Source organism: Procambarus clarkii, chromosome 82, assembly GCF_040958095.1.
Source record: "Procambarus clarkii isolate CNS0578487 chromosome 82, FALCON_Pclarkii_2.0, whole genome shotgun sequence".
Classification (NCBI taxonomy): domain Eukaryota; kingdom Metazoa; phylum Arthropoda; class Malacostraca; order Decapoda; family Cambaridae; genus Procambarus; species Procambarus clarkii.
In genome coordinates, this window is record NC_091231.1 from 17411545 (window position 1) to 17432289 (window position 20745).

General features: G+C 46.1%; 1 protein-coding gene across 1 annotated transcript in view; it reads left to right on the plus strand.

The window, feature by feature from the left end:
• Nucleotides 1-20745, plus strand: part of LOC138358173 (mucin-22-like) — a 50692-nt gene that overhangs the window by 12197 nt on the left and 17750 nt on the right. The gene's annotated exons all lie outside the window — the stretch shown is intronic.

The window sequence follows — 20745 nt, forward strand, 5'->3', positions numbered from 1 at the left end:
AGGACACAATGTACTCCCACACATCTCAGCAGGACAATGTACTCCCACACATCTCAGCAGGACAATGTACTCCCACACATCTCAGCAGGACAATACACTCCCACACGTCTCAGCAGGACAATGCACTCCCACACATCTCAGCAGGACAATGTACTCCCACACATCTCAGCAGGACAATGTACTCCCACACATCTCAGCAGGACAATACACTCCCACACGTCTCAGCAGGACAATGCATTCCCACACATCTCAGCAGGACAATGCACTCCCACACATCTCAGCAGGACAATGCACTCCCACACATCTCAGCAGGACACAATGTACTCCCACACATCTCAGCAGGACAATGTACTCCCACACATCTCAGCAGGACAATGTACTCCCACACATCTCAGCAGGACAATTGTTATGATCTCAGCCTACAGGAGAAACGAGTCTCCCTCCTTGAGAGTTATTCATCAAGCCTGACCTGATTAGAAGGTCTAGCAAATATTGAGGTGATAACGCATATGTAAAATAGTTGCTTGGATATGTATAACAGTTTGAGATTATGGGCAATGAAGGAGAAAACAGATAAATGACTGGCTAGGAGACGTGGACATTTTGCTGGAGGCGTGAGGCTCGCTTCCGGAGGACCTTGACCTCACTTGAGTGCCAGACATCGCAGGGGGTAGCCGCGCTCCGTTGAGCTCCCATCAGAAGGGAACCCCTAGTGATATATCTCGAAGAGAAGAGAAGTGTGTAGACGTGCCAGCTGTGGAACCGAGCTGGGAACGTTGTGGTCTCAAGTCCTGGTCGAAGAAGAGAGTATCAAGCCGGCCAGAGACATTATTGTGGGCCGTGGGAGCGCCCTGACCAGACGCCGTCAGAGGGAAAGCGCCCTCGACCAGCCGATCTGTGGTAAGCACGATATACGCCAGTTCATAGTGATCACTTGTAGTTGGTCGTGTGCCCAGCGACAGTAGCAATGTTTATTTATAAGTTAGACATGTTTTAATAAGGCAGAAGGCCTGAAATAGGAGAGTGAAGAGGGAGGAACACGGAGCGACGTCCGCCCCCTCTGAGCGCTGGCGGACGACTGAGGGAGCCCGGCTCCGGATGGAGGAAGACCCTCCCAGTGAGTGAGGACCGCCGCCAGGCGAGGTGGAGTATGGACCCGCCCAAAACGGGGGAGTCCACTCTCACTGTATGTAGAGAACAGATAGAGGTTTGAGGCAAGCATATTGTGTGGTTATTTTTGTTTATGTGTTAAAGGGGAACGTTTTATTGGAGTGTCGATGGGTTGCAGGTTTGTCTTTTGGGGAAGAAGTTGCTGAGAACTTCGAAGCCAGCAGATGAAGTAATTGATGAGACTCCAAAGGTAGTGGAGCAGAGGACCTCGAGCTGTGAGGAGAAGCAGCAGTGAAGAGGAGTGTCACGTGCTTCTGTAGAGGTGGAGAAGCACCATACTTGCTCGGGGAAACTTCATGGTGTAGCAGCCAAGAGAGCTGTGGAGGACCCTAGCAGAAGGGTGAAGCACCGTAGTTGCTCAAGGAAACTTCATGATAGCAGCCTGGAGGAGCTGCAGAGGATCCTGGTAGTGAAGCCCGGAAGAACCTAAGGATATTAGGGTAGTGAACTTCCAGAGGTGGAAGGGGAAGTTCTGGTGGATTACTTATAGGGAGTCGATAGTGTTTGGTTGTCATTAGCGTGCAAGACGCAGTGAGAGGTGAGTGACTGTTGGCATTCTTATGTCAAGGAGTTTTTTATACTGAAGTTTAGAGTTACAGTCGTAGGCTGGATTACCTACAGATGTATGCGTTCTGGGACTGATATTGATCGATTAATCATTGTTGTGTATCAATGAACATTTGTACTGATATATGTTATTGCATTCAAATGCTGGTTTTCTATATATACATTATCTTGCTGATAGTGCAACAGTGTATGTAGGCTTGATCAACTTGAGGAGGTTAACAGTATCAGGTGGTGGACCAGGAGATAGGATACCACTTGATAAGCTGATAATAGAGCTCTGATGGTGTTGGAGTGCAACCTGATTGTGATATTATAGAGTATAGGATTCATTATTATTATAGGTGTGTATGTATCGTGTATGTGCTTTGTCCAGTAAATGTGTCACAATTTGCTGGTGTTTGCCCTTGTCCTAGTGAGGCTTCCCAGGAGGTAGTAAAGAAGGAGAGAGAGAGAGAAAGAACCAAGAACCACTGCCGTGGACAGGGTAGGAGGTAATACTAGTAAGTCATAGGGGATTGAGGAGATCATATCTCATAAGGAGAGAGTGGGGAGTCACAGCGGCTCGAGTGGGTGTGTGCACGTGACAACGAGGCTAAGTGTTGGAGCCGCATCCCCTAAACGTGTGACGTTGAGCCCCTCTCCAAGAGCCAGAAGCGCCAAGGGTGATCTCCTAGTATAAGCACTCTGCCGAGTTGTGGGTTGGGTTGTCCATAGAGAAGGATCAACGACGACAACACCAACCAACCCACAGTCTATAATAAATTGGGGGCCTGTGTCCGGGAGAGTGAACTGACACACCCACACCCTGTCCAAGAGTGGATTTGTACACCCCTGCTGAGATAAACTGTGTGACCGCAGGTGTATACTCTCTCTCTTGGGAAGACTCACAGGACAAAGATGGATAAGGTGCAAGCGTTTGTGGAGTCAGGCAAGCCTGAGGACTTGGAAGGTTGCACGAGGGATCAATTGAAACAAATAGCAGAAAAATGTGGCATTAGGTTGAAAGCATCTAAAGTAGCTGGGATGAAGGATGAGATCCTGAGGCAGTTAAGAGCCAAAAATGAAGCGGCAGAGCAAGGAGCCCAAAAAGGAGCTGAAAGTGGAAAGGAGGATGATGGGCAGGATGAAGTGAGATCCCAGGGATCGAGTAGGAGCAGCAAGAGTAGCCGCAGTAGCAGGAGTAGCCGAAATAGGAGCTTGGAGAGATTCCAGTTAGAGCTCCAGATGCAGCAACAACGAGAGGACAAGGAGAGACAGTTCCAGCTGGAAAAGATGAAATTAGAACTCCAGATGAAAAATGAAGCAGAGAAGGAAAAAGAAAAAACCAGGCTGGAAGTAGAAAAAGAAAAAACCAGACTGGAAATAGAAAAAGAGAAAGCAAGACTAGAGGTGGAGAAAGAAAAAGAGAAAACCAGAGTAAGAGAACTGGAGTTGGAACAGGAGAAAGAAAAAGAGAAAGCAAGGCTAGAGGTGGAAAAAGAAAAAGAGAGAAAAAAACAAATGCAGATAGAAGCGAACAGAACCTTGGCTGAGCAAAGGATTGAACATGGGTTGCCAGAGAGCACCACCCAGGTATCACACCCAACAGATGTTAGGGTTAGGGAGAAGGACATTCCCTTGTTTGTGCCCGAAGAGGCAGAGAGCTTCTTCGAGCATTTTGAGAAAGTAGCCAGTATCAAGGAGTGGCCACAGGAGGAATGGGCCCAGCTGGTCCAGTTAAGATTGACCGGTGCAGCCAGGGAGGCATACACCCAATTGTCACTGGAAGAGTGCCAGGATTATGCCACAGTAAAGAGCAGCATATTGCGCTCGTTTCAGTTAACCCCAGAAGCTTATAGGAAGCGCTTCAGAGAGATGATCAAAGTTGGAGCGTGTACGTTTGCTGAGACAGCAAGAGATCTGGAAAGACGATTCCAGAAGTGGATTGAGGCTGCTGGAGTTGGATCTTACGCTGACCTGAAGCAACTGATGGTCATGGAGAAGTTCTTGGAGATGATGCATCCCGAAACAAAGTTCAAGATCCAAGAAGCAGGGATAAAGGAGGTGAAAGATGCCGCAGATAGGGCGGATATGATTACTGAAGCGTACAAGAGCTTAAGAGAGAACAGAGTAAGAAGCGAGGCGAGACGCAGCAATAGCAGACCCAGTGGAGTCTGGGGAGGAAGAAGTTTTGGGGGGCAGACAAGCAGACCAGCTAGTTTTAAGCCCCAGGAAGGAAAGTTGCCGAGTCCGCCTGCTGGAGGTAAGCAGGAAAATAAAAATGTGCAGAGGAGACAAGAGTCCAATGAAGCTCCACAGAGTATGAGTAGTACATCTGGCCCGAGGAACTCCATTACGAGTGGGCAGAGTCAGAGCCACTCGGGGGCGTATAGGAGAGATTTCTCCCAAATGAGATGCTACAAGTGCAACAGATCAGGTCACATGATGCGAGATTGTCGGCAGGGCAAGAGAGTCGTGGCCCTGACGACATGTGATCCCCGGAAGAAGTACGTTGATGTACAACAAGACAAACCACAGAAGGTAGATTTGATGAACGAGCGGTATAGGCCGTTCATTAGTAAAGGTTGGGTCGGCATAGAAGGTCAACCCGAGGTGGAGGTTAGTATCCTCAGGGATACTGGAGCCAATCAGAGCTTGATTCTGAGAGGCCTAATAAGAAATGATCGACTGTTAGCTGGCAGTAGGAGGATAAAGGTTCATGGGTTGTTGTCTCAGAGTGACATGCCCGTGTGTGCTGTCCAGTTGAAGTCAGATTATTTGTCGGCGGAGGTGATGTTGGGAGTGTGCCCCAACATACCTGTTCCAGGAGTCCAAGTGATCCTGGGGAACGACTTGTGTGGGTCCAAGGTGCTGCCAGAGCTGATAGTAAAAGCTGTGCCGGAGGTGAACCAGAAGGACCGCGGTACAAGTGGAACGCCGGACAAGATAGATCTAGCCAGCATCCTTGAAAATGAGGCAGAGGACAGTCAAGTCATCGTATACCCGGCCTGTGTAGTGACAGAGTCGGACGTAGCCGCCGAGGAAGACATTGGAGATGATATGGCAGTGTCGACTCCACCAAGGGAGGAGGTCAACATGGACATGTCTGGGCTGTTCGACGAAGATCGAGCTCAGGAGAATGAGGATTCGAGGAGACAGGAAGTGAAAATGACCCTACCTGAAAAGTTCAGCGTGAACCGAGCGGACCTGATTAGGGCTCAGAAAGAGGAGTTTATAGATCTAATCATGGAGGCAAAAGGGGGAAATTCATGTCCGGAGTCCCCCGTGTATTACTACTTGGACGAAGATGTACTAATGAGGAAATGGCGACCGGACAAAGCCGGCGCAGATAAGGTATGGTTGGAGAAACACCAAGTGTTAGTGCCGAAGGAGTTTAGGGCGGCTGTGTTAGAACTAGCCCACTCCGTAGATATGGCAGGGCATTTAGGGGTGAAGAAGACCTTAAATAAGGTGCAGGAGCACTTCTACTGGCCGAACGTGTGGGAGGAGGTAAAGAAATATTGTAGGACATGTTTGGCGTGCCAACGTGCAGGTAAGCCGGCTCCGGCTATACCAAAGGCACCCTTAAAGCCCATACCGGCATTTGGCGAGCCTTTTGAGAGAGTCTTGATAGACTGTGTAGGTCCGTTGCCGAGGACCAGAAAAGGCCACGAGTACTTACTGACCATAATGTGCACGGCCACCCGTTTCCCTGAAGCAATCCCCCTGAGAAGAGTGACGTCGAGAGCCGTTCTGGATAGACTACAGAACTACATTGCGTGGGTAGGAATGCCCAAGGTTATCCAGACGGACCAGGGGAGTGTCTTCCAGTCGAAGTTGTTTAGGGAAACTGTGAAAGGATGGAGAGTAGAGCAAGTGCGCTCGTCACCGTATCACCCTCAGTCGCAGGGAGCATTGGAGCGTTTCCATGGAACGCTAAAGAGCTTGTTGAGGATATACTGCGCTGAGGAAGGGAGTAGTTGGGACGAGGCATTACCATCCGTGTTGTTCGCCATCAGGGATGCGGTAGTAGAATCACTCGGATTCACCCCATTTCAACTGGTGTACGGACACTCCGTGAGGAGCCCAGTGGGCGCGCTGAAGGAGCAGCTCACCGTGGATAGGCCTAAGGTGGACGTGGGAAAATATGTGAAGACTTTTAGAGAGCGACTCTCTAGGGCCAGAGATTTGGCCAAGGAAAATTTGAGGACATCCCAGGCAGAGATGGTAAGGTACCACGACAGGAAGGCGAAGGGCAGGAAATTTCAAGAAGGAGATCAGGTGTTAGTCCTGCTACCGGTAAAAGGAAGTATATACGAGTCGAGATTTTGTGGACCATATACCATCCAGAAGGCATTAGGGGATGTGAATTATGTAATCCACATGCCAGATCGTCCGAGGAAGTCACAGGTTTGCCACGTGAACATGATAAAGAGGTACTATGACAGAGATAAGCCTCTAGGCGATGAAGAACCGATGGAAACCCCATTGCAGGCGACGGTGCTGTGTGGAGGAGACGGCAAAGGGATAGAAGAGGAGAACTGTAAGTTAGAGAAGGCCGATGGCGCGAAGATATCAAATACAGAAAGCCTGGCCAAGATAGGTGAGCGTCTGGGTCATTTGGAGGATGACCAACGACAGGAGCTAGTGGAGATCCTACGGAGGAATAAGTCGTTATTCACGGACGTGCCTAGAAGACACCGCGGAACGGTGCACGAAGTGAATGTAGGGAGTGCTGAGCCCATCAAGCAGCACCCTTACAGAGTTAACCCGGAGAAAGCAGCGGCAATGAGAGCAGAAGTGAAGTATCTGCTAGATAACGACTTGGCAGAGGTTAGCGACAGTGACTGGAGTTCGCCGTGCCTCCTCGTGAAGAAGAGTGACGGCACGTACCGGTTCTGTACCGATTATAGGAAAGTGAATGCACTCACGGTCGCTGACTCGTTTCCGATACCGCGCATTGACGATTGCATAGATCGGATTGGGAGTGCACGGTATGTCTCGAAGATAGACCTGTTGAAGGGATACTACCAGATTCCCCTGTCTGAGGAGGCCAAGAGGATCTCAGCGTTCGTGACACCCGACGGCTTGTACCAATATAAAGTGGTGCCGTTCGGAATGAAGAATAGTGGTAGTTGTTTTCAACGAGTAATGAATCAGGTATTACAAGGCGCGACTGGATGTGCAGTGTACATCGATGATATTGTGGTGTTCGCTGATTCCTGGAAGGATCACGTGGATCGACTTTTAGATTTGTTCGATCGGTTGGAGAAGGCCAACATGACGATCAACTTGGCAAAAAGCGAGTTCGGGAGAGCCCGCCTGGAGTACCTTGGATATATAGTAGGGCAAGGCGAGGTTGCTCCGGTAAGAACAAAGGTGGAGGCCATTGACAACTTCCCGGTGCCCAGGAGTAAGAAAGAATTGTTGAGATACCTCGGTATGATTGGGTATTACCGGAAGTTCTGTGAAAATTTCTCCACCGTAGCCGCTCCTATGACGAGTTTGCTATCAAAGAGCAAGAAGTGGGAGTGGAATGGAACAGCACAAGAAGCGTTTGAGAAGACCAAAAGACTGTTGACTGAGGCACCTGTACTAGTGTCGCCAGATTTTGAAGCGCCGTTTACGTTATTTGTAGATGCCAGTGATATAGGGGCCGGAGCTGTACTGACGCAGCAGAATGATGGAATTTACCGCCCCGTGTCCTTCTTCTCGAAGAAGTTCGTTAAGCACCAGAGGTCGTACAGTACAGTCGAGAAAGAGACTTTGGCCCTGGTGATGGCATTGAAACATTTTGAAGTGTATGTGAGTGGGGGGGGACACCCAGTGACGGTGTATACAGACCATAATCCCCTAGTTTTCCTGAAGAAAATGAAGCATGCAAACCAGAGATTAACCAGATGGTTTTTATCGCTCCAAGAGTATGACCTGGTGATAACGCACATAAGAGGGCGAGACAATGTAGTGGCTGATGCGTTATCTCGAGCCTAGCCACTAGAATAACTCTCAAAAATAAGGGGAGGGGAGTGTTATGATCTCAGCCTACAGGAGAAACGAGTCTCCCTCCTTGAGAGTTATTCATCAAGCCTGACCTGATTAGAAGGTCTAGCAAATATTGAGGTGATAACGCATATGTAAAATAGTTGCTTGGATATGTATAACAGTTTGAGATTATGGGCAATGAAGGAGAAAACAGATAAATGACTGGCTAGGAGATGTGGACATTTTGCTGGAGGCGTGAGGCTCGCTTCCGGAGGACCTTGACCTCACTTGAGTGCCAGACATCGCAGGGGGTAGCCGCGCTCCGTTGAGCTCCCATCAGAAGGGAACCCCTAGTGATATATCTCGAAGAGAAGAGAAGTGTGTAGACGTGCCAGCTGTGGAACCGAGCTGGGAACGTTGTGGTCTCAAGTCCTGGTCGAAGAAGAGAGTATCAAGCCGGCCAGAGACATTATTGTGGGCCGTGGGAGCGCCCTGACCAGACGCCGTCAGAGGGAAAGCGCCCTCGACCAGCCGATCTGTGGTAAGCACGATATACGCCAGTTCATAGTGATCACTTGTAGTTGGTCGTGTGCCCAGCGACAGTAGCAATGTTTATTTATAAGTTAGACATGTTTTAATAAGGCAGAAGGCCTGAAATAGGAGAGTGAAGAGGGAGGAACACGGAGCGACGTCCGCCCCCTCTGAGCGCTGGCGGACGACTGAGGGAGCCCGGCTCCGGATGGAGGAAGACCCTCCCAGTGAGTGAGGACCGCCGCCAGGCGAGGTGGAGTATGGACCCGCCCAAAACGGGGGAGTCCACTCTCACTGTATGTAGAGAACAGATAGAGGTTTGAGGCAAGCATATTGTGTGGTTATTTTTGTTTATGTGTTAAAGGGGAACGTTTTATTGGAGTGTCGATGGGTTGCAGGTTTGTCTTTTGGGGAAGAAGTTGCTGAGAACTTCGAAGCCAGCAGATGAAGTAATTGATGAGACTCCAAAGGTAGTGGAGCAGAGGACCTCGAGCTGTGAGGAGAAGCAGCAGTGAAGAGGAGTGTCACGTGCTTCTGTAGAGGTGGAGAAGCACCATACTTGCTCGGGGAAACTTCATGGTGTAGCAGCCAAGAGAGCTGTGGAGGACCCTAGCAGAAGGGTGAAGCACCGTAGTTGCTCAAGGAAACTTCATGATAGCAGCCTGGAGGAGCTGCAGAGGATCCTGGTAGTGAAGCCCGGAAGAACCTAAGGATATTAGGGTAGTGAACTTCCAGAGGTGGAAGGGGAAGTTCTGGTGGATTACTTATAGGGAGTCGATAGTGTTTGGTTGTCATTAGCGTGCAAGACGCAGTGAGAGGTGAGTGACTGTTGGCATTCTTATGTCAAGGAGTTTTTTATACTGAAGTTTAGAGTTACAGTCGTAGGCTGGATTACCTACAGATGTATGCGTTCTGGGACTGATATTGATCGATTAATCATTGTTGTGTATCAATGAACATTTGTACTGATATATGTTATTGCATTCAAATGCTGGTTTTCTATATATACATTATCTTGCTGATAGTGCAACAGTGTATGTAGGCTTGATCAACTTGAGGAGGTTAACAGTATCAGGTGGTGGACCAGGAGATAGGATACCACTTGATAAGCTGATAATAGAGCTCTGATGGTGTTGGAGTGCAACCTGATTGTGATATTATAGAGTATAGGATTCATTATTATTATAGGTGTGTATGTATCGTGTATGTGCTTTGTCCAGTAAATGTGTCACAATTTGCTGGTGTTTGCCCTTGTCCTAGTGAGGCTTCCCAGGAGGTAGTAAAGAAGGAGAGAGAGAGAGAAAGAACCAAGAACCACTGCCGTGGACAGGGTAGGAGGTAATACTAGTAAGTCATAGGGGATTGAGGAGATCATATCTCATAAGGAGAGAGTGGGGAGTCACAGCGGCTCGAGTGGGTGTGTGCACGTGACAACGAGGCTAAGTGTTGGAGCCACATCCCCTAAACGTGTGACGTTGAGCCCCTCTCCAAGAGCCAGAAGCGCCAAGGGTGATCTCCTAGTATAAGCACTCTGCCGAGTTGTGGGTTGGGTTGTCCATAGAGAAGGATCAACGACGACAACACCAACCAACCCACAGTCTATAATACAATGCACTCCCACACATCTCAGCAGGACACAATGTACTCCCACACATCTCAGCAGGACAATGTACTCCCACACATCTCAGCAGGACAATGTACTCCCACACATCTCAGTAGGACAATACACTCCCACACATCTCAGCAGGACAATGCACTCCCACACATCTCAGCAGGACAATGCACTCCCACACATCTCAGCAGGACAATGCACTCCCACACATCTCAGCAGGACAATGCACTCCCACACATCTCAGCAGGACAATACACTCCCACACATCTCAGCAGGACAATACACTCCCACACGTCCCAGCAGGACAATACACTCCCACACATCTCAGCAGGACAATGCACTCCCACACATCTCAGCAGGACAATGCACTCCCACAAAGCAGGACAAAATAAGAACTGTGTATTCTCTCTCATTGACAAATAATATTCCTTCTAAAAAATCCACAATCGAATGTCTAGTAAAATAAATTGAATTAATTCCAATTCTATATATTCGAGTTCTAAAAAAAAAATTTATACTGATATAATTCCATATAATTCTTCGTGAAATTTCTCCGGGAAATCCCGCCGCCATGAGAGAGCTGACAGCTGCTCTGGGCTCTTCTTGCGCCTCACAGCTCGGTAATGCTGTTATCTAAACCAATAAAGAGAATGCAATGTTTCTCTTACTGGCGAGATGAGCAGACATCGGTCTGTTTCAGCGTAACATTAAATTGAAAAATAATAAAGGGGAATTGAAATTTTTCATCACAAGGATACCTTGAGGTTACCTTGAGGTGCTTCCGGGGCATAGCGTCCCCATAGCATAGAGTCACAGCCTGGTTGATCAGATATCCTTTGGAGGTGCTTATCCAGTTCTCTCTTGAACACTGTGAGGGGTCGGCCAGTTATGGCTCTTATGTGTAGTGGAAGCGTGTTGAACAGTCTCGGGCCTCTGAGGATAGCAAATGGAAACAAGTTAAAGGGAAAATAACGAGTCAAACAAGAGTACTTGTTCTGAGTCTTGGAAGTTCTGGAGTTTACTGTTCTGGTATTTATAGTTCTGGAGTTTATAGTTCTGGTTATTATTCTTTTGGAATTCATAATTAAAAAAATTAAGCATTTTGATATATGTATGAAAATCGGAAATACGTATTGAATACAAATTGACCAATTCCTTTTATCGTTCAAAGTCTTGTGTACGTACAAAAGTCTTGTGTACGTACAAAAATCTTATGTACATACAAAAGTCTTGTGTAGGTGTTGGAAAACCAGACACATTTACTAATATTCAATACAATAGGCCGATAATATTGCGGCTGAGTTGTATATATAAATTCAATCAGAGAAGACGTGGCGCAGTGGAATTTTCAAACGGAGATATCATTGCCATGTCGCTATTAAATTCGCCAGCTATTCTGCTGGGAATTTCTCTTAATACAGCAGTCTTTGGACTGTTAACATCATAAAACCATTTCACTTGAATTAACTTAATTATCAGTACCAAAATAGAGTAAATGTGACCTTTCTATCACTTGTTGACATCTGGACAAAGAGAGCCAGGGCGTCAGTGGAGGAGGGAGTAGTCAGCCATTGTTGTTAAGACAACAGGTCGCTGGAGCAGAACAGCTCCTAATTCTCATTTGGACGAAGTGTTATGGAGAGTATATTAGTGCTTCTGTCATCATCAACAAGCAGTCATCATCTAGACAAGAGAAGTGTCTTTATGAAATCTTATCTAGTCCTTCCTGGCCAGTAATGTTAGGTAGATAAGATTATTTCCAATTAGATCACACGAAAGCGACCAACTCAGAGTGAGTAATATTCTCATATCTGTATTTAAATAGGCAATATTTCCTCTGTTATAGCTGTCATATATATAGGATTACTGCTGTTATTGCAAGTGCCCTTTAACAGGAACAATTAAAGAGGAAGCAAGAATTACTCCTATTATTCCAGTACATTAGTTTAGGGCCAGCCACACCCACACGGTGGATCGACTGGCTTGTTCATCCGTGCTCCTACTGGTTGTCTAGGACAAAATCAACCATATAAGATAAGGCCTTCTAATTTTATTTACTAATATATGTAGTTAAATACTGAAGTTTGATTGACTGCGTATATAAACAATATAACCCCCCCCCTTAATGTGTAAAGGAGTCGATCTGTGAGAATTTGCAGAAATACAGTATAAACTGTATAAACATCATACAAATTGCTATCGAAATATATAAATTAACGTAAATATAAATTCTATATAAATTCATATAAATCAAATAAATATAAATCTCACAGGTCGGTTCCCCAGAGCGCATACAAAAGTCTTGTGACTGTACAAAAGTCTTGTGACTGTACAAAAGTCTTGTGACTGTACAAAAGTCTTGTGACTGTACAAAAGTCTTGTGACTGTACAAAAGTCTTGTGACTGTACAAAAGTCTTGTGACTGTACAAAAGTCTTGTGTCTGTACAAAAGTCTTGTGACTGTACAAAAGTCTTGTGACTGTACAAAAGTCTTGTGACTGTACAAAAGTCTTGTGACTGTACAAAAGTCTTGTGTCTGTACAAAAGTCTTGTGTACGTACAAAAGTCTTGTGTACATACAAAAATGAAAAGATCCGAGATTATTTTCTTATATTCAGAACCCGTCACATCATTACATGAAGTCTTAAAGTGGAGAAAAGATTCTAAAATAAAGAATATAATATATTCTGGCTGATCAACAATTCTCTCATCCTTGAATATTTTAGTTTGTTGGGTTTATGTAAAATAAGACTTTAAAACAATTATTTTTGTATTGCTTTATACATGTGAAGTAACAGTGTAAAATTGTTAACAAAATAAAATGTGGACCATCAACCGTGAAGAGCTCAGTCCCCCAGAGTACTGTCCATGATCCAGTACTCTTTCATTCAGACAAGGACACAATCTATATACCATATCAACCTTTGCAGATGACACTGCCAGTTTTTATGAGAGTAGACAACACAGAGGACACAGCAAACCTCCAAACTGATGTATATCAGGTCTTTCAATGGACCGCAGATAATATGTATATATTGGTGTTCCAGCTCCTGTGGTAGGGAAAAATTAAATATTAAAAAAAGAATGTACAAAAACGCAGTCAAACAGTCATTGAACGTAAAAGCAACGTACACGATTTGGGTGTAATTATGGCAGAAGTCCTTACCTTTTAAGAACACAAAGTAGCCGTCACAACTGCATGAAATATAATAGGCTGCATAACAAGAACTTTTCAAACAAGAGATGTCGTACCAATAGTGATACTTTTGAAGACACTAGTGCTTTCTAGTGAAATACTGTTGCACAATGACAGCCTCTTTCAAAGCTGGAAAAGTTGCTGACCTGGAGAACATGCAGAGATCCTTTACTGCTAGAATCCACTCAGTAAAACATCAAAACTATTGGGACCGACAAAAATGCCTAAATCTGTATTCTCTAGAGCGCGTGCGGGAGAGATACATAATAATTAAAACATAAAATATTATTGGGGCTGGCCCCAACCCTGCCCACTTAAATAACACCACACGAGACCAGAAGGCATGGCTGGATGTGCAGAATACCCCGGTTAACAAGGGGAGGGGGAGGGGGGTTTCTGCACAGCAGAGGTGGATTAGGTACTCTGAAAGAAAACTTTATCACCATTTGAGGCCTAAGACTGTTCAACACGCTTTTACAACACATAAGGGGCATAACTGGCCGACCCCTCGCAGTGCTCAAGAGAAAACTCGATAAACAACTCCAAAGTATTTCTGATCATCCAGACTGTGATTCATAGGTCACGCTGCGAGCCGCCACGTCCAACAGCCTGTTTGACCAGACGATCAAGCAGGAGGCCTGGTCTGAGACCGGGCCACGGGACCCTTGACCACTTGGACCAACGCATGGTAACTGCTAGGCTAGGTAGGGTAAGGTACAAACATATATTGTTTGCAGCGGTAACATTACAGGTGATGTATAAAATAATATATATCTGTCTCGTTACAAAGGGTCGATAAGAGCACAATCAACGATGTGATAAATCCTTAACTGTTAAATTGGTTGTCAGAGTTACCCTGAAATATATTCAAGAACGTGATTGGCCAAGAGGAGAGACAGAGTAAGACACCATTCTATTAGCTTTAATATATATTGCAATGCTATTTTATCAGACTATTGTCTTTAATGGTTCAAGTTCAGGTCCAACAAAAGTTTCATTGTCCCTGAGGCTGGCTTAGGTGAGGTAGGATATCGCAGCCCGGCTCCCCAAGTGAAGGAGATCCTGCACCAGACTAATATAGGGTCGTTCACGGGGCGTGTTCATACAAATAGTCGAAAATCAAACAATCTGCCATATACAAAAAATCTGTTCAACCATAATGTATTCAAAATGGATCCATTTGTATTTCAAAATTCGAAATGGTGGATAATATTGATCACAGAGAACCCGGAAGCATGAAGTTACAACGCTGGTTTGTTTGGAGGAAAATCAGGCGGAAGACTGATCATGCTTCAGGGGACCACTGTTTGTTCATGCTTCAGGGGACCACTGTTTGTTCATGCTTCAGGGGACCACTGTTTGTTCATGCTTCAGGGGACCACTGTTTGTTCATGCTTCAGGGGGACCACTGTTTGTTCATGCTTCAGGGGACCACTGTTTGTTCATGCTTCAGGGGACCACTGTTTGTTCATGCTTCAGGGGACCACTGTTTGTTCATGCTTCAGGGGACCACTGTTTGTTCATGCTTCAGGGGGACCACTGTTTGCTCATGCTTCAGGGGACCACTGTTTGCTAATGCTTCAGGGGACTACTGTTTGCCCATGCTTCAGGGGACCACTGTTTGCCCATGCTTCAGGGGACCACTGTTTGCTCATGCTTCAGGGGACCACTGTTTGCTAATGCTTCAGGGGACTACTGTTTTCTCATGCTTCAGGGGACCACTGTTTGCTAATGCTTCAGGGGACCACTGTTTGCCCATGCTTCAGGGGACCACTGTTTGTTCATGCTTCAGGGGACCACTGTTTGTTCATTCTTCAGGGGACCACTGTTTGTTCATGCTTCAGGGGACCACTGTTTGTTCATTCTTCAGGGGACCACTGTTTGTTCATGCTTCAGGGGACCACTGTTTGTTCATTCTTCAGGGGACCACTGTTTGTTCATGCTTCAGGGGGACCACTGTTTGTTCATGCTTCAGGGGACCACTGTTTGTTCATGGTTCAGGGGGACCACTGTTTGTTCATGCTTCAGGGGACCACTGTTTGTTCATGCTTCAGGGGACCACTGTTTGTTCATGCTTCAGGGGGACCACTGTTTGTTCATGCTTCAGGGGACCACTGTTTGTTCATTCTTCAGGGGACCACTGTTTGTTCATGCTTCAGGGGACCACTGTTTGTTCATGCTTCAGGGGACCACTGTTTGTTCATGCTTCAGGGGGACCACTGTTTGCTCATGCTTCAGGGGACCACTGTTTGCTAATGCTTCAGGGGACTACTGTTTGCCCATGCTTCAGGGGACCACTGTTTGCCCATGCTTCAGGGGACCACTGTTTGCTCATGCTTCAGGGGACCACTGTTTGCTAATGCTTCAGGGGACTACTGTTTGCTCATGCTTCAGGGGACCACTGTTTGCTAATGCTTCAGGGGACCACTGTTTGCCCATGCTTCAGGGGACCACTGTTTGTTCATGCTTCAGGGGACCACTGTTTGTTCATTCTTCAGGGGACCACTGTTTGTTCATGCTTCAGGGGACCACTGTTTGTTCATTTTTCAGGGGACCACTGTTTGTTCATGCTTCAGGGGACCACTGTTTGTTCATTCTTCAGGGGACCACTGTTTGTTCATGCTTCAGGGGGACCACTGTTTGTTCATGCTTCAGGGGACCACTGTTTGTTCATGCTTCAGGGGGACCACTGTTTGCTAATGCTTCAGGGGACCACTGTTTGCCCATGCTTCAGGGGACCACTGTTTGTTCATGCTTCAGGGGGACCACTGTTTGTTCATGCTTCAGGGGACCACTGTTTGTTCATTCTTCAGGGGACCACTGTTTGTTCATGCTTCAGGGGACCACTGTTTGTTCATGCTTCAGGGGGACCACTGTTTGCTAATGCTTCAGGGGACCACTGTTTGTTCATTCTTCAGGGGACCACTGTTTGTTCATGCTTCAGGGGACCACTGTTTGTTCATGCTTCAGGGGGACCACTGTTTGTTCATGCTTCAGGGGACCACTGTTTGTTCATTCTTCAGGGGACCACTGTTTGTTCATGCTTCATGGGACCACTGTTTGTTCATTCTTCAGGGGACCACTGTTTGCTAATGCTTCAGGGGACCACTGTTTGTTCATTCTTCAGGGGACCACTGTTTGTTCATGCTTCAGGGGACCACTGTTTGTTCATGCTTCAGGGGGACCACTGTTTGCTCATGCTTCAGGGGACCACTGTTTGCTAATGCTTCAGGGGACCACTGTTTGCCCATGCTTCAGGGGACCACTGTTTGCCCATGCTTCAGGGGACCACTGTTTGTTCATGCTTCAGGGGGACCACTGTTTGTTCATGCTTCAGGGGACCACTGTTTGTTCATTCTTCAGGGGACCACTGTTTGTTCATGCTTCAGGGGACCACTGTTTGTTCATGCTTCAGGGGGACCACTGTTTGCTAATGCTTCAGGGGACCACTGTTTGCCCATGCTTCAGGGGACCACTGTTTGTTCATGCTTCAGGGGGACCACTGTTTGTTCATGCTTCAGGGGACCACTGTTTGTTCATTCTTCAGGGGACCACTGTTTGCTAATGCTTCAGGGGACCACTGTTTGTTCATGCTTCAGGGGACCATTGTTTGCCCATGCTTCAGGGGACCACTGTTTGTTCATGCTTCAGGGGACCACTGTTTGTTCATGCTTCAGGGGACCACTGTTTGTTCATGCTTCAGGGGGACCACTGTTTGTTCATGCTTCAGGGGACCACTGTTTGTTCATTCTTCAGGGGACCACTGTTTGCTAATGCTTCAGGGGACCACTGTTTGTTCATGCTTCAGGGGACCATTGTTTGCCCATGCTTCAGGGGACCACTGTTTGTTCATGCTTCAGGGGACCACTGTTTGTTCATGCTTCAGGGGACCACTGTTTATTCATGCTTCAGGGGACCACTGTTTGTTCATGCTTCAGGGGGACCACTGTTTGCTAATGCTTCAGGGGACCACTGTTTGCCCATGCTTCAGGGGACCACTGTTTGCCCATGCTTCAGGGGACCACTGTTTGTTCATGCTTCAGGGGGACCACTGTTTGTTCATGCTTCAGGGGACCACTGTTTGTTCATGCTTCAGGGGGACCACTGTTTATTCATTCTTCAGGGGACCACTGTTTGTTCATGCTTCAGGGGACCACTGTTTGTTCATGCTTCAGGGGGACCACTGTTTGCTAAGGCTTCAGGGGACCACTGTTTGCTCATGCTTCAGGGGACCACTGTTTGCCCATGCTTCAAGGGGACCACTGTTTGTTCATGCTTCAGGGGGACCACTGTTTGTTCATGCTTCAGGGGGACCACTGTTTGCTCATGCTTCAGGGGACCACTGTTTGTTCATTCTTCAGGGGACCACTGTTTGTTCATGCTTCAGGGGACCACTGTTTGTTCATTCTTCAGGGGACCACTGTTTGTTCATGCTTCAGGGGACCACTGTTTGTTCATGCTTCAGGGGACCACTGTTTGTTCATGCTTCAGGGGACCACTGTTTGTTCATTCTTCAGGGGACCACTGTTTGTTCATGCTTCAGGGGACCACTGTTTGTTCATGCTTCAGGGGGACCACTGTTTGCTAATGCTTCAGTGGACCACTGTTTGCCCATGCTTCAGGGGGACCACTGTTTGTTCATGCTTCAGGGGGACCACTGTTTGCTAATGCTTCAGGGGACCACTGTTTGCTCATGCTTCAGGGGACCACTGTTTGCTCATGCTTCAGGGGACCACTGTTTGTTCATGCTTCAGGGGACCACTGTTTGTTCATGCTTCAGGGGACCACTGTTTGTTCATGCTTCAGGGAACCACTGTTTGTTCATGCCTCAGGGAACCACTGTTTGTTCATGCTTCAGGGGACCCCTGTTTGCTCGTGCTTGAAGGGACCACTGCTATTGCTTCAGGGGACCATTGTTTGCTCATGCTTCAATGGGACCCCTGTTTGCTCATGCTTTAGGGGACCACATTTTGCTCATGTTTCGGGGGACCACTCTTTGCTCATGCTTCAGGGAACCCCTGTTTGCTCGAGCTTCAATAGACAACTGTTTGCTCGTGCTTCCAGGGGACCACTGTTTGCTCATGCTTCCAGGGGACCACTGTTTCACCTGAATGGTCTTCAGGGGACCATTGTTTGCTCATGATTCAAGAGACCATTGTTTGTTCGTGGTTCAAGGGACCTTTGTTTGCTCATGCTTCAAGGGGATCATTGTTTGCTTATGCTTCAGGGGACTATTGCTTGCTCATGATTCAGGGGACCACTGTTTGTTCGTGGTTCAAGGGACCATTGATTGCTTATGCTTCTGAGGTTCATTGTGTGTTTATGTTTCAGGGGACCATTGTATCCTCATGCTTCAGGCGGAAACACACTTTCTGCGAGTAACGAGAACACTATTTGACCATGTGCGAGTTTGTACCCTCGCTTCATGTTTACCTCTAATTTAAACTTCTACACATTTACGTTGCACATGGTCAGTGATTCTGTGCAGCCAGTACCACATTCTACAGGAGGAGAAATCAGCAACTTGAACGCCCCACTCTATCTCATTACTGAAAGAAAGGCTAAGAAAATAGAAACGATTGAACTAAAGTTACAAGAATCATATACAATTCACGAGAGGCAGAGAGAGGTAAAGATCACCAGCGAAATAGAGAGAAATACGAAATACTTTTTTTTCTTATGCAAAATCTAGAACAAAATCTACATCTGGTATTGAGCGCCTGCACAAGGGTGATGGAACTTTCACCGAGGACAACAATGAAATGAGCGAAATACTGAAGCAACATTACGATTCCGTTTTCAGTGAGTCCTTAAACACACTTCGTTTTGATTACCAATTGTCATTCTTCATGAATATAATACCAACATCAAATCATCAATCTGATGTCATCCTAACTCCTCTTGATTTTGAGGTAGCCATATGCACTCTCTATTCACTATTGACTATTAAGTAGACACTATGCGCTATAATATGCAATATGCTTATACACTCTGCACCAGGCCTTGATTCCTGGAACTCCATATTCATCAAGAACTGTAAACAAAATCACTATCTGAGGCCCTAAAAAATTTTTGGAGACGAAGTTTAGATACTGGTGTTATCACTGACAGACTAAAACAGCAAAGATAGTACAACCCCATAAAGGAGGGAATAAAGCAGAGGCAAGAAACTATAGGGCCAAATAGCACTAACATCACACATCATAAAAACCTTTGAGTGATAAAAATTAAAATCACAAACCACATGGAATCACAACGTCTATATAAACGTGGTCAACACGGTTTTAGAACAGGGCGCTCTTGCCTATTACAATTACTAGACAGCTATGACATTACCTCAGATGCCACAGAAGGAAAAATCAAAACGCTCACATAATATACACATATTTCGTAAAATCCTTTGATAAATGGGACTATGGTGTTATTTCCTAACAGAATCCAGTGTGTAATTGTCAACAAAGTAAAATATGGACCATCAACGGTGAAGAACTTAATCCCCCCCAAGGGTACTGTACTCTTTTTCATTCTCATATCGGACATAGACAAGGACTCAAACTATAGTACCGCACCATCCTTTGAGGATGACGGATTTGTATGAGAGTAAACAACATAGAGGACACAGTAAACCTCCAAACTGATGTAAATCAGGTCTTTCAATGGGCCAAAGAAAATAATATGTGTTTAATGAAGATTAGTTCCAGCTCTTGTGCTATGTCAAAAATTATAATATAAAAATAGAAACCACGAACAAAACACAGTCAAATCATTCACATGAACTTGAAAGGAATGTAAAGGATTTGAGTGTAATTCTGTCAGAAGACTTTACCTTTTTAGAACACAATACAGTATCCGTCACAACTGGAAGAAAAAGGACAGGTTGGATAATAGAACCTTTCAAGCAAGAAATGTCATACCGATGATGTTACTTTTCAAGACACTAGTGCTCTCTAGAGTGTAATACTGTTGCAACAAGACAGCCCCTTTCAAAACTAGAGAAGTTGCTGACCTGGAGAGCGTGCAGAGATCCTTCACTACCAAAATCTACTCAATAAACCATCTAATTTACTGGGACCGAGCAAAGTGTCTAAATCTGTACTCCCTTGAGCGCAGGCGGGAGAGATACATAATAATCTACACGTGGAAAATATTAGAGGGGCTGGTCCCAAACCTGCACACAGAAATAACATCACATGATACCAGAAGACATGGCAGGATGTGCAAAATACCCCCATTGAAAAGTAGAGGTGCAACAGGTACTCTGAGAGAGAACTCTATCATCATCAGAGGCCCGAGACTGTTCAACACGTTTCCACTACACATAAGAGGCATAACTGGCCGACCCCTCGCAGTGTTCAAGAGAGAACTCTATAAACATCTCTAAAGTATTTCTGATCAAGCAGGCTGTGATTCATATGTCAGGCTGCAAGCAGGCACTTCCAACAGCCTGCTTGACTAGACCATCAACCAGGAGGCCTAGTCAGAGACCGGACCGCGGGGACCATGACCCCAAGAGCCGCTGCAAAATATCCTGCAAAATATGGAACGTTGTTCGGAATGCCTCAACAAACTACGCTTTGTTACCAGATACAAATTATTATCTAATTTTTATTATCCAGATAACGTAAGCTTTTGAAGTTATATAATTTTTTTCATTTTAATATTTTTGACAAATCTATAGATACAAGAATATTCGAAGTAGCAATAAAAT